The sequence below is a fragment of the Opisthocomus hoazin genome, chromosome 6, assembly GCF_030867145.1.
Source record: "Opisthocomus hoazin isolate bOpiHoa1 chromosome 6, bOpiHoa1.hap1, whole genome shotgun sequence".
Classification (NCBI taxonomy): Eukaryota; Metazoa; Chordata; class Aves; order Opisthocomiformes; family Opisthocomidae; genus Opisthocomus; species Opisthocomus hoazin.
Window position 1 is genome coordinate 18,314,220 of NC_134419.1, and position 13,479 is coordinate 18,327,698.

General features: G+C 36.9%; 1 long non-coding RNA gene across 2 annotated transcripts in view; it reads right to left on the reverse strand.

Annotated features, from left to right (window-relative positions):
- LOC142361690 (uncharacterized) overlaps nucleotides 1-13,479 on the reverse strand; it is a 209,879-nt gene that overhangs the window by 148,203 nt on the left and 48,197 nt on the right. For both annotated transcript variants that reach the window (XR_012764334.1, XR_012764335.1), the window contains exon 4: nucleotides 12,293-13,332. This is a non-coding gene — a long non-coding RNA (uncharacterized LOC142361690). The remainder of the gene's footprint in view (nucleotides 1-12,292; nucleotides 13,333-13,479) is intronic.

The window sequence follows — 13,479 nt, forward strand, 5'->3', positions numbered from 1 at the left end:
CAGTGACTCTGGTGCATTGACTCAAGACCTGACCTTTGTTGACTAATCAGATGCAAGTGTTGTGATTGGTTTTAATGCCCTACAGCAATCTTAGAAAAAAAAGATTCTAGTATTCTATTCTCAGCGTAGTTTAGTACAGGCATTTTTCATCTTTAAACATGAACAAGTGTGTTTTTAATTATTTCCCTTTCCATCCAAAATATTGTTTAGAAATGAATTAGGTGAGCTCTCACCTCAATGAAACACCAATTCAGAGATGCTGAGACCGGTGCAGTATCTGGATAAACCTATGATCTAAAAAGGCAGGAACAGCTTTTAATAATGTCTATTTTTTCTTTCCTTCGTTTCTCTCTCTCCTCCTGCTTCTGATTCTTAGGATGCCTATGTATTCCATGTTCTGTTCAACCAAACATTCTGGTATTGCATCTACATAGACTCCATCCAGAGAGCATCCTGAAATACGGATCTTCAGCACCTCCCTGTTTTGTTCCACAGTGTTCCAAAGAAAGCCTGACAGAATTTAGCAACTCTTGCAGGAAATTTTTCCATTTTAAGTTTCACTTGATCTTAGCTGATAGTTTTCAGGCAGAAGTGAATTACTTTGCTCTTAGTACAAATGAACTGACAGATTGGATGAACTCTCATTGCAACGGGAGGAAAGGACTAAGGCTCATTCTTCCTTCTCCCCTGATTTCTACAGTCCCTAAGTGGAGCTTGTGGGTTTTATCTGCAGAGCCACTCAGTAAACCTGGCCAGTGTCTTCGTAGGCTAAGTCAGTCTAGGAAGTTGTGTTAGACCTTTTTGTACTCTATCATTCGGCTGCCATGTTTCCCTCTATAGTCATTGTTAACTTGTCAGTGTAATTCCTAGGAAACAGGCCTTCTTTGACAATTCTAAATGTTGGTTTTCATTGCATCTTGAAACTGTATATCATGGTCTTCCATGCTAACTAGCCCTGAAGACCACAAACTTCAGCTAAGTGTTCTGCCATATTTCTAAAAAAGAAAAATTAAAAATTGACTGGCCGACAGGATTTCTATCATACTTTTGGGACAGATTTCTTCCTGTGGGAGATTTCCCTTCAAACCTTATACCATTACATTGTCTAAGTTGAGTTTTGATGGTTTTCGTATTTTAAATGTTCCTTTTTCTTTTTTATTTGCTACTCTGTAGCTTTTACTAGGTTAGTAATGGAGAAGACTGGTAAAAAGGTGTCACATAAACTTCTGATCATGGCTTACAGATTGATAAAATTATCACTGGAGATTGTATTCCTTCTACCAATTCTCATAACTAAAGCTTTGGCTAATGCTGTCATGTATTTAGTCATAGTGGGTGACATTTGCTTAGGCAACGTACTTTTTTCTTCTAGTAAAGGAGGAGATTTATTGTCACGCTATACCAATTTCCATATAACTGCAAGTAGCAATGGGCAATTAAAATAATCTTATTGGAAAGCTGTTGCTGAAGGGTTATTTTGCCAAAAAGTTAAACTCCCTATCTAATTGTACTAATAGCTTTATATAGAATGAAGAAAATTGGGGGGGGGGGGTGGAATCTTTAGCCAAAAATAGTGCTGTCACTACAAAACATTAGATTCTGGAGCAATTTTCTCTAGCTTGTTCAGCATCATCAAACTATTAATTCTAGGTGGTGCTTTCAATGACACTCCCTCAGAGGGACAATATTAGACATTCACTTGTATGATCCTCACCTTGTAAGAAGAGAATGAATAAAAAATGAAGTTCTTCACTGTGAACTATTCCAGACTAGCTATTTTCATTTTAAAAACTGTTTATTTTACTTTGACAGTTTGAAGGTTAAATTAACTCTGAGTTTTCTGTTCATCCACTGTGAAGCTAGTAGGAAGACTCAGAGCACACCACTGCCTCGTAAGATGGTAAAGGAAGCTATAACATCTGGCCCAAATACTAATACTTTAACACTATTAAATGTCTAAGTCACAAACTCATCAAAAACTTTCTGACCAGTGATACTTTGTTCTGTCAAGAGCGTACAAGATCTTGATTACTGATACAGAGCTACTGGAAATAAAAATGATTCAAGATGCTCTTTCAAAATAAACATTTTCAGTGATGCATTTTGAATGCCATGCGATGTTTCCTATGCATTCCACAACATGTGGCTACGTACCTCCAGTAGAGATACTGTTCCTGAGTCAGAAACAGAAAGGATTTAGGTGCTGGTACACATTTTAGGGTTTTATCTCAATACTGGATTTACTGACATTGCCTAAACAGAAGAGAAGATTTTGGCCACCCTGACTATGAAAAAATGCATAAAAATGTACTGGTCACACGTATCCCTTTGCCCTTCTTAATAACAAACCTAAGCAGAATTTGGGAAATACTCTGCATGACAGATTTTCTAATTGCTTCCTCCACATAATTAGTGAATCTGAACTGAATTCACGTGGAAGGAGAGTTTTCTAAATAGTGAGGACTTTTAGAAAAAGCTGAGCTACCAGGCTTTTGGCTGAGGTTACCAGAATCTATGTGGGAAATTGTACATATCACTGCAGTCATGTCACAAAATACATACACTGCACTGGGCTACTACACTGAGAACACCACACCAGCTTTTTCTGGAATAAACCTGTAAAGCAGACCAGTGCTGGCGATATTTGCTACTAGCTCATATAGAAATGAGTTCAGACCCTTTGAATTATTTGTTCAATGCTCTAGCTGATAAAGCACAGCCTATTTATTATACTATTTATGCTTCATTGTTCAAAATTTACTTGCCTATCATGAAAGGCTGCTATACTGTAACTAAATGTAATTCCTAAACACACAAAGTCTTATCAACTATACATGGAATATCTTTTAAAAGTATATCTTCAGTTGGATATTCAGACTGACTATGTGCCTTAATTTATGCAAATAAAGCCTATAGCTAAAAGCTTTATATATTTGTTTCCCTATGGTATTAGTATTCAAAAAGGACATTCTTTCAAGGGCATTTTATAAACACAGAACTATAATTTATATAGCAAATTAGAGCTCATACAAAATGTGTGCACTGAGGTACAGATTAACATATTTAATTTCAGTATTACCTGCAAACCTATTTTTTTCCATGCACTGCTCTAATTAGCCATATAAAATCAAGTCAGTATATTGTAAGCAATTATTTTAGTGGGAGTAGAAAGAGAATCTGAATTAAATATATGGTAAGAGATAGTATCTTATGGAAATTAATATACTCATTTGTATCAAGAAAAATGTGTTCTAGCTAAATTTTATAAGATGGTTTTGAGTTCAAAAATATGACTCATGTAGAAGTTGTAGTTTTATAGTTACTAAGATGTTAGACTGTGGAACTGCTTTTAAGTTCCTTATTAATGTGCCAGTGCTCATTCTTTGATATCTACAGATTGTCAGTAACTGCTAATGTCATTCATATTGTGAAATTTCTCCTATTATGAATATTCACTCCCCCTACAGTCAAACATGTAAACTGTTAGTAACTCTGCATGTTAAAAGAAGCTTTTCTTCCATCATTTATACGTATATATCATACTTGGCTCTTCATATTTTTACTTTTGTAACTATTCTCTTGAGAGAATTAAATGATGGTGAAAATCAAAATGCAATTTTTGTTTCACTGTAATAAAAAAGTAATCCTATAAACAGTATTTTTCTCTTTCCCATTTTACCCTCAAAAAGTCTGAAAGCTAAATATGAAAATTATGTTTAAGGAATGAGAAAACAAAAAATGATCCATGTGATAATGGTCTTCAGCTGTCCCCTCCTAATGCAGTTTCCTACTGTGATGGGATTCAGACAGCAGAAACCATTTTCTAGCAGTAAGAGCATTTAGCTGATCAAGTTGCTGTAATTCAGAATCTTACACTCAATTTCAATTGTAGAGTCAGCAATACGTGCCATAGTTAAGTTCCCTTCACAGGAAGGATAACAGACCCAGACATTTCCTCCTACTCCTTGTGCATAATCTCAGAATATCCAATGAAGACCAGTACTAACTATATGGAAGTCTGATGCCTGCATAACTATCTTGCGGCCTTAAAGAAACTCTTCCCCATTTCTTGGCACAGAAGTTGCTGTCTGACAATAGCTGCCTTATACCTCCTCTCTGCCCTGGGAGAACAGTAACAAGGAATTTTATTGCTCGGAAGGGCCCACAAAAACAAGCAAGCAGATAAAGCCTTTTAGAAGAGAGGTACAACAAAATGAATTAGGTTTTGCCTTCCAGTCTCCAGCATCACACAAGAGTAGCTAATGTGCAAGAAAACTCCTGGACTGTGAGAGACTGTGGAGATAAGTTTTCCCATCTCTTGAAAATTCAAAGCTTTCAAATGCTTTACTGTTTCATATCTGGATAAACCCGTGACTACTACAAAAATACAGCACCCCCAAGCATGTATGAGTTCTTCCTTTAGTGTTCACTCACATCCCAGCTGAGCATCCTGGTGACTTGGAAGGCTGAGGTAACTTGTTCTCAAACTTCCCACTGAAGCCTTTTTGTCTTGTATAAACAGAAAATTTTCATAGGATGAACCTGTACCTGGACAGAACATTAACTACTGGCCAGTCTTAAGCAGCTGTATTTTATATATGTATATTTTTTTATATATACACAAACAGGGAAACTACATATATGTTTTTATATATACACACATACAGAGATTCCTATGAAACAGCTAGATTTGGACAAATCACCACCTCTAGTGAAACTCATTCTATTTTACTAATTCCAGATAGTTTCCCCAACTATAGGAGGAATAATTTCCAATCCTCTATATTAAAGTGTACACGTAAAAGAAGTGTGAATAAAATATTTTTATTTAAAAATTCCCTTAACATTGTAGCACAAATTGGCAACGTGGCCTCAACCCAACCTCTAGAAATATGTAGAAGGACTTCAGATGTGACAGCTAAACCTTGCACTCAACAGAAAGTGCAGTAGGAGTGACAGAAAAACTGGCAGACAAATTAAAGAGCTACCTCTGTTTTAGCAATTTTTTGTGACAGCATTTTAAAAGTTTGCTGGGCAATTGCTCTAAAATGACAGTGTGCTTCTGAGCAGGTAGTGCACCGAGTACATAAAAGAACTCGTCAACAGGTATTTCCATAGGGACTTTCAAACTCACAGGAACTTTAGTATACATCATTACATCATAAAAATATTAAATTCAGCTTTCACAGATGTAAATTTTTTTTTGCACCAATTTTGCTAATTATCTCTGGCATCTATGTTTATGGCATAAACGTTACATACCTCAGAGATGGTTCATTTCTACATCCTAGTTACTAGTCTGTGGGTTGAGTCAACATGCTTGTAGTATCAGAAGCAAAGACTAAGTACCCAAATGCAGAGAACTTTAGGCTCAGTGATGCAGTTTTGCATTTAATTTTTCTTCTTCAGTTTTTCCAACTGTCTAAGTCCAGCTTGTGGGGTGCTGTAGAGAAATTATTTCCCTGTAGCATTTTAAATACATTTTGATCTTACTGTAACAGAAATTATGTCAAGTATGAGTCATGATTTTTTTCAAAACAAAATGGTTTGCTTGCAAAGCAAATACAAATAAGGTCAGGTAACAGGAAATATTCAAGTAATATTACTAGAGAAATATTTTGCATCTGCTCTATATTACTTACCTTCTGTGTGACTTTTTGAACATATTTGCTCAAAATTAATAACACACCATTTTGGAACATAGCCTTGCTTGAGCAGTTTAAACATTCTCTGCATGTTTCAGTAAAAATGGACTAAGTTTTCTTTTTCTCACACACATCAGAGGTTTTCCAATCACTTTAACAAGTGCTGTCTTAATCTTCCCAGCCAAAGTGACTAGTAACATTTTTCATCACATTACTCTGGCTGATGAGGTGTTAGCATAAGAATGATCCAAACTTAGTTTACATCAGAATTATTGAAGTGATTCGAATGCGTTTGGTAAAAAAACATTAATCCTGGATAAACTCTGCTGATGGAGGGTTAAGATACAGATAAATTGTTTTTCATTTCCATGTCACCAGACTGAACTTATTCTACTTTAGTACTGTCCAAAAAATTATCACTGCTGTAAGCTGGCCTGTGTGAAATTACATTAGGAAACCAGTACTAAAACAAGTGAAAGAGAATCTGAGATATACAATATTATAATATATTGTTATATACTTAAACTCAAGCCCAGACTCAGATCAGTTTCTGCATTCAGACAGGAAATAGGTGGGGGAGATGTTTACCAGTGAAATCATACCCAGTCCTGCAGTTAAAGTCCACACTGGAACTCCAGTGCACTAGCTCCAATATGTCACAAAGTCCTCTACCTACCTACCTCAATCTCTGCCCTCTACCTGTCTACAGACACTGCACTGCTGAAGAGTAGTTCACAGGCTCTCATGCAAAATTCACAAAATAATCAAATCTTGCACCTTAAGATTCTCTTTCACTTCAAAAAATAGTTTTCTTCAAGCAGAGACTGCACTATCTAAATTCATGTCAATAAGCACAGTAGTACTATGAATTAATGCAAAACTCTGAAGCCCAGGTCTCCATTAGATCCTGCAAATCAATAGGCAGGAGGCGCGGTGTTATGTTAAAATGGTAATCTTAAAATACTTATTAAAAAATGACTTCAAATTTTTTTGGTTTTGAGCTACATAATGTCATTAGATTTTGACCAGTAGTTACATGCATGATTCAAACACAATTCTAAACATCTGAATGGTCAATAGCTTTACCCTATTCAAGTATTCAAAGTCATCCTCATTGATTTTGTAAGAAAATGACCAAAACTCACAACACAACAAAGAAATACAGTGCTTTTTAAAATGATACAATGGTTATAAAACAATTGACAGTGATGCATATCACTACACATAAAATGTGTATTTTGAAGATTTGTACCTTCTCTTCAATCACACTCATAGCAAGTGAAATAATACAAAAGCAACAGTACAGAATTTAGATAATATTGGCATTAAGCTATGTATCAACTACTATATCTACTATGAAGTAAACTTAAACCTACAAGCACTAAGGAAATTCAGCAGTAAGAAAACAATTTTCCTCTGATGAGTATACAAAAACTTGCAATAGACATTTATCTCACCGAATTAAATTCTCCCTAGTTATGAGACTCCAATGGGAGTGTCAAAGAATGGCTGTTATAACACATGGGCTCAATCTGCATTCAGGCAAAACTCCCATCAAATTAAATGGGAATCTCTCCTACAGCTCTGATTCTGAAAATACTTACACATGTGCCTAATGTCAGGCTTAAGTAGCCCCACTGAAGTCCGCAGGACCACATGCTTAAAATTAATCCCATATAAATTTGTGGGCTCAGAGCCTGAAGAGGGCGTACAAAAACTGAGCCTTATATGAACAATGGCTCAGAGTTTCCAAGAGGAATTCCTTATGAAAACTTACATTAAGACTGCAATGCCTATCTCTTCTAGTCTCCTTTGAAAATCTCTTGTTTGCCCCAGCTATTTCCTGAATAGTTCAAGGCTGCTGTGGGCCACGCAAAAATGAGAACAGATACCCTCACTGCCTTAACTGACTCCTGGGTTCATGCACTATATGAAGAATAGTTTTGATCCAGATCAAGTTCTACGCTTTATCAAATGCCATAAATATCCAATATGTATTCATTAGTGCTTTAGTCGATGCGGACATATGTTTGTAATGGTAACACACTGTCACTTAGGAGGGAAAAGATCATTTTGTGACAGGCAAATTATTGCTATATCTCATTAGGAATGTTATGTTCCTGTGCCAAGTTAAGACATACCAATTGCAATGTGGTAATCATCATAATATCATCAAGATGTTGCTATATTTGAAAATGATATGAGCACACCACCAGATCAGCCCACTGTCATCTACCAGCTTGGAGTACAGGGAAGATACTGCTCTACAGTGACTCATGCACAGAGAAAAAAAAGTACCTACTATGACAATCTACTAGGAGATGCATTTAGTAATTTGTTTCTAGAAGCCTGTGATTTTACAATTGAAAGGTGGAATATTTCAAAAGTTTCTGAGCCTGCAAGCCAAGGTGTCTGATTTATCCAGTAATGTGAACAGTCTACAGCATCTTATTCTTATTATAGGATAACCGGTATCTGACAAAATTATACAAATCTGCAAGCCTGAATCAGTTTACTAGACCATTTTGCTTGACTCTGATAGTGGAAACAGCCACTATACTCATTTGGATTCCTTTTACTGCTAGCCAGCTCAGTCAGTCTTTGTTTAATGAAAAATTGTACCCTCCTAATGAACAAGTCTTCAGATGCAACAGAATAGTCTCTGACAAACAGAAGTGCCACAAAGGGTTCAAAGTCTCCTACATTTGATGAAATTTTTTCTCAAATTAGGTGGTGTAAATATCTAATACCTAAAAATTTGGAAAAATTTCTTCTCAATTATCTTACTGTAATGGGAGTTCTTCAGTTATGGATGACTAGAAGGTGTTTCTAAATAGATTCCAAGACACTGCCATGTGACAAAAAGTATCTCCCTTGTTAAATCTTACTCATAGAACTGCAAGTTCATTTGTGATATTAAAAAACTGGGTTTTCATCTGCCCCCTCAATGCCCTTGAAACTCCCACAGACACGGTGACACAGAGCTGCACAGTGATCCCCGGGACCTCACAGATCACTATGAAAGGAAGAAGCATGTTCTCTTCTTGCCAAGTCTACTGACTTGGGCAGCTGTGAAAATTGGTAATTTTTTCATTACCCTTTCTCCTACACAACAAAACAACCTAAGACATACTGCAGAGTAAGCGTTTTTTCCTATGACCAAAATAGCACAAGCACTTCACTTACAGTGGATCCAAAGACAGGTGAATAATTTCTTTCCTGGAGACCCTAATACAGTTTTCTTCATTTCTGTCTAGCCAGTGTAGTCTGGTTCCAGAAAGATCGTACCAAATTTTAATAACTGGACTGATCTAAGCAACCTTTGTTTTAGCCTGATGATTTGCCTGGCTTGCATCTGCAAATACTTCTCCATACATACTCAAATTTCAATTAGATAAGTTAAAGTTTTACATTTTTATTTATCTGCAAATTATGTTTTAATTTAACTATCATATATTTAGCAATATCTAATGATCAAACAGAAATTTTTAGATATTAAAATTATAAAGAAAATTGTCATTTACTAATGTGTTTGGCAATCATTCAGCTTCACAGCTGAATGATGGTATTCCCAGCTTTCTGGCTGCATCCTATTCTTCCTCCCATGGACAATCTCATCTAATTGCAGATCCTTGCCTTTTATTGTTTTAGGCTCCCCCTCCCTCAGCTACACCTGTGGAAAGTTAATCACAAAATAAAATTAAGAAACACAGAATTACTACTCTGGTCCTAGATATTTCTCCACCACTGCTGAAACAGTTTCCATGATGAACCAGAGGAGCCTACTGCCATTACAAAAGTGGAACCAGCACTTCCTTTTGCTTGCATATTTCCTGAGAAGTAAAAACCAAATAGGAAGGAAAGAACTGAAGAAATTGGGCGCTATTCTTCTAAAGAGGAAATGTCTTTAAACTCTGTTTAAAACTTTCATTAAGGGCATCTAGAAATAAGAAGAACGTGTTCCCACTTGGCCTACACAGAAATTTCAGTGCAATTATCAATACTTTCCAATTGGTTTCTGCTGTCCTTTCTCCCACAAAACAATGGCGCACACCTATACTGAAGAACCAAAGCTTTGTTTAGATGGGCAATTCTTCAAGATCCTGTGCTTCTAGACATCAGCTGTTTCTCTAGCACAGAATCAGCTGTGTTAGTATCATCTTATTCAGCAAGGAAGTCTTAGAAATGTCTCTGCCTGATGCTTGATAGCTATTATAGTTCCATCTGACCAAAAGTGGTCCTGAACATCACCTGAGAGTTCAGTTGGTCTTCTAAGCAATTCTCTGTCCCATGGTCTACTGACTGTACCACTTTTATATGGGATTTTATTGGATCCATACTGAAGAAGACAGAAACTTGGGACCTCGGACTTTAGATTAGGAATTCTGACATCCTTTCCTCCTGCTGACACAGCTAAAATGAAATACAGGTAATATCAATAATTCTAGTATGAGGCATTTTAAATGCAACTAAAATTTCCTGTAAAAATGAAGTCAGTTCTTTCACCCTGATTTATTGCCCTGACAAAGAAATCCCTCCTGATTTACATTTCAGTATGTGAATGAAAAATTGGTATCGTATATGTCAAAATGTTACCTGATTAATTTTTTAGAATCAGAGATTACACCACAAATATTTTTAATGAAATCTAAAAACAGACAAGTGAATTTAAGCCTCTAATTCATTAAGAGCTAAACCTTCAAGACTGAAGGACATATACCACTTGTGGGGGATTCCAAATGAATCTAAATTTTTCACCAGAATTTTAGCATCATAGGAAAATGTGACAGTAATAATACATGATATTATATACTGCTACACAAGTTGGACAAATTACATCTGCTACTGAATAGATGTGGAAAGAGTCTGTATTAGAAAACTTCCTGCTGGTTCACAAACATACATCAGTAATGGTTTGTTTTCAGCGCAAGAAAAATTGCCATTGTCATATTCCAAAGTGAGTGTAAATTGTTTTATTATAAACTCCCTGTTGGTCCCTGTTTAACTGAGAAATCATTCAATCTAAATTTATCTTCTCTCTGCATGGCATTGCCGTGTGTTGGTATCACCAAACTCTGCCTCAGTAACAAAACCAGTATTCCCTTAAAAGACAGACTGCACCCTTGATCTTAAGCAACCTGCATATATTAACTCTTGGTTTGCCCCCTCTTACTTTGATCTGTAATCCAAGGCTCTCAATTTCACAAAGCCAAGGCTTCATTGTTATTGATTCACAAGACAATTTCTACAAACTTCCACCATGCTTGACACTTAGACATTTATATTATACATGTATGTATATTAATACACAAATTTTGAAAACATAAAACTATTCCCTATTTTACATGACTTCCTGTAGCTTCAATAGAAAATCCTAGTCCAGATTAGCAACGATAGATATACTTATTCCTGCCATCCTCCATTCAAATCACTTTTTAATTTGATTTCCAAGTAAGCAGACCTGTGAAGGAAGGGGTTAAAAGGGATTTTAATACAAGTGGCATTACCTAATAGTTGCTGTGCATTTAAAAAACTGATAGTGCTTATCTATTGTCTAAATTAACTGAAGCAGAGAGTCTTACATCTCCATACAAAGGGGTTAGTTCCTGATAGGGGCTGGGAGTCACCTAGAACCAGTCACGACCGACCCTGCTGTATGGATGGGAGCCAGGAGAGAACTGAGTTTGCGCAGAAACAAAGGTCAATCAGCGGACACCGTGATGAAGAGGATGTGCCTTCATCTTGGGACCCCCGACGATCACCACTAGGAGGCACTGCGCAAGTGCAACTGGGAGGAGTATATGGAAATTATTTCTCGGAACTAATTTTGATATGCGATGAGGATAGATGCATATGTATAGGTGTATTGGGAAATCTAATGCATATGTAATATTTGATTGTATAAATTGAAGAGACACGATGCTGCTCGGTGCGCACGACTTTGGTGGGACTACCCCCTGTGCTGCCCGGCGCCGAATAAACTTACCTACTTTACAATCTTACAGATTGTGGAGTCTGCTTTCCGCACGTCACCTGCTGAAATAATGCCACTTAAATGTACACAAAACAAATATGTAGCCTTTGTGGTTCTCCTCTGCAGTTTTTATTCTTCCGTCACATTTTTAGCATTTGATGGAAACAGGGTAAGTGGCAAAGACTCAAAGAAAACTGTGAAGCAACCGCTCAGCCATCATAGAGGCTCTATTTAGCATGAGAAGGTCTTATTGTTGTCTCCAAGAGCTCCACGAAGGAAGGCTTTGTTGAGGATGTAATTTTTCAGGCTTAGTGCCATGAAATGTCAACCTGAAGCAAAATCAAATCCACCACACTTAGTGTCACGAACAGCTCTATTATATCAACAAGAGCACAGCTGAGGAAAATGAATGAATTTAGGGCCCCAGTAAATACTTATCTGCTAAAGATTAAAAGAGTTATACTTGCATTTATTTGTATTGGAAATATTATAGGTTTGATTTTTGTATGTAAACTTCTGCCCACATTCATAATGGGACAAAGTTGTTCAAAACAAAACAGGAGGATTTCTTTCATTTTCCTTAACTGGTGATTACAAACAAGCAAGGCATCAGACAACACCTCCTACCCACTAATTTAACCTCTAAGGAACAGGAAGATATTTTGTATCTTACCACTCTTCACAGGAATCCTGGAGCAATTCGTGTATTTTCTTTAATGAAGGAGGTTGAAAGACAGGATGCTACTTGAAAATGAGGTGATCCAATCTTTCCTGTATCCAGCTTCTCCACGTTCTCATTGACCAAAGTGGCAGCCAGCTCAAACAGTGTGACTTGCACAGGCAAGCCAAGCCAGGTGATAGGTGTTGTCTCAGAAGAAAGCGGGAAGGCAGAATTGGTTCTCTAATTATGCTAATCCAGGGCATTCTTAAAGCATATAATTCATTCCTCTTTTATAAGGTTTTCCAGAAGAGGAAAACTAAGGAAGGGCATAGCAGAAGGGTGACTCTTTCCTTCTATTTTTTTTTTTTTTAAAGAATCCGTGACTTACTAGGTGGAAGCAGTCCTTCCAAATCTCTTTTTATAATGGGATTTTTTCAGTTCCTTTTCTGCACCGGGTTTTTTTGCATATCTGGAGAAAGTAGAAGCCGCACGTGGTGAAAAATGATAGTTTACTTCCAGGTGACTGTGAGGTCTTCTTCCAGATTAAGAAGGGAATTCGTCTATTATTCTTCCACAGAATGCAGAAATGTAGGCGGTTATCTGGAAAGTGGGTGTTACAACATGGCTTTGACTCAGCTAAAACTTTCCTATAAGAGGAAAGAAAACCTCTGTTTGCCACTGCCCTTCTCATGCCAGACTGCTGTTTTTCAGTTCAACAGTAAGCGGTGGAGAGGCTGTGAGTGTTCCTGAAGCAGGCTGCCACTCGCCACTGGCAGCTAGTAGGTCCCACCTAGTCCAGCTGTGGCTAATTTAGGAAGTCACAGGTGCAGCAATAATCTAGCAGCAGGAACTGAGTCATTGTGGATATTCTTTTGGATATAGAACTGCAGCTACAGGCTGAGATCTGTCTTGGGTATGAACTTCCACCAGATCCTGGAAGACAGTTTATCTTCAGCAGGGACCTCAGAAGTTAGAGAAGGAAAGAAAATTTAGCTGTACTCTGAATTTTGGACATGTGTCGTATACTGTATTATTCTGGAGTTTCCCCTAGCCTAAAATGAGGAGGAAAAAAAAAAAAAAAAAAGAGTATTTGTAATAAAAAGCAGTGACAGGTATTCCGGCTACTGGTTTGTCTTTCCTATTGGGAAAAGCAGTATGTGAAATATTATTAGATAGTTTGCTGTAGCTGCATGATATCT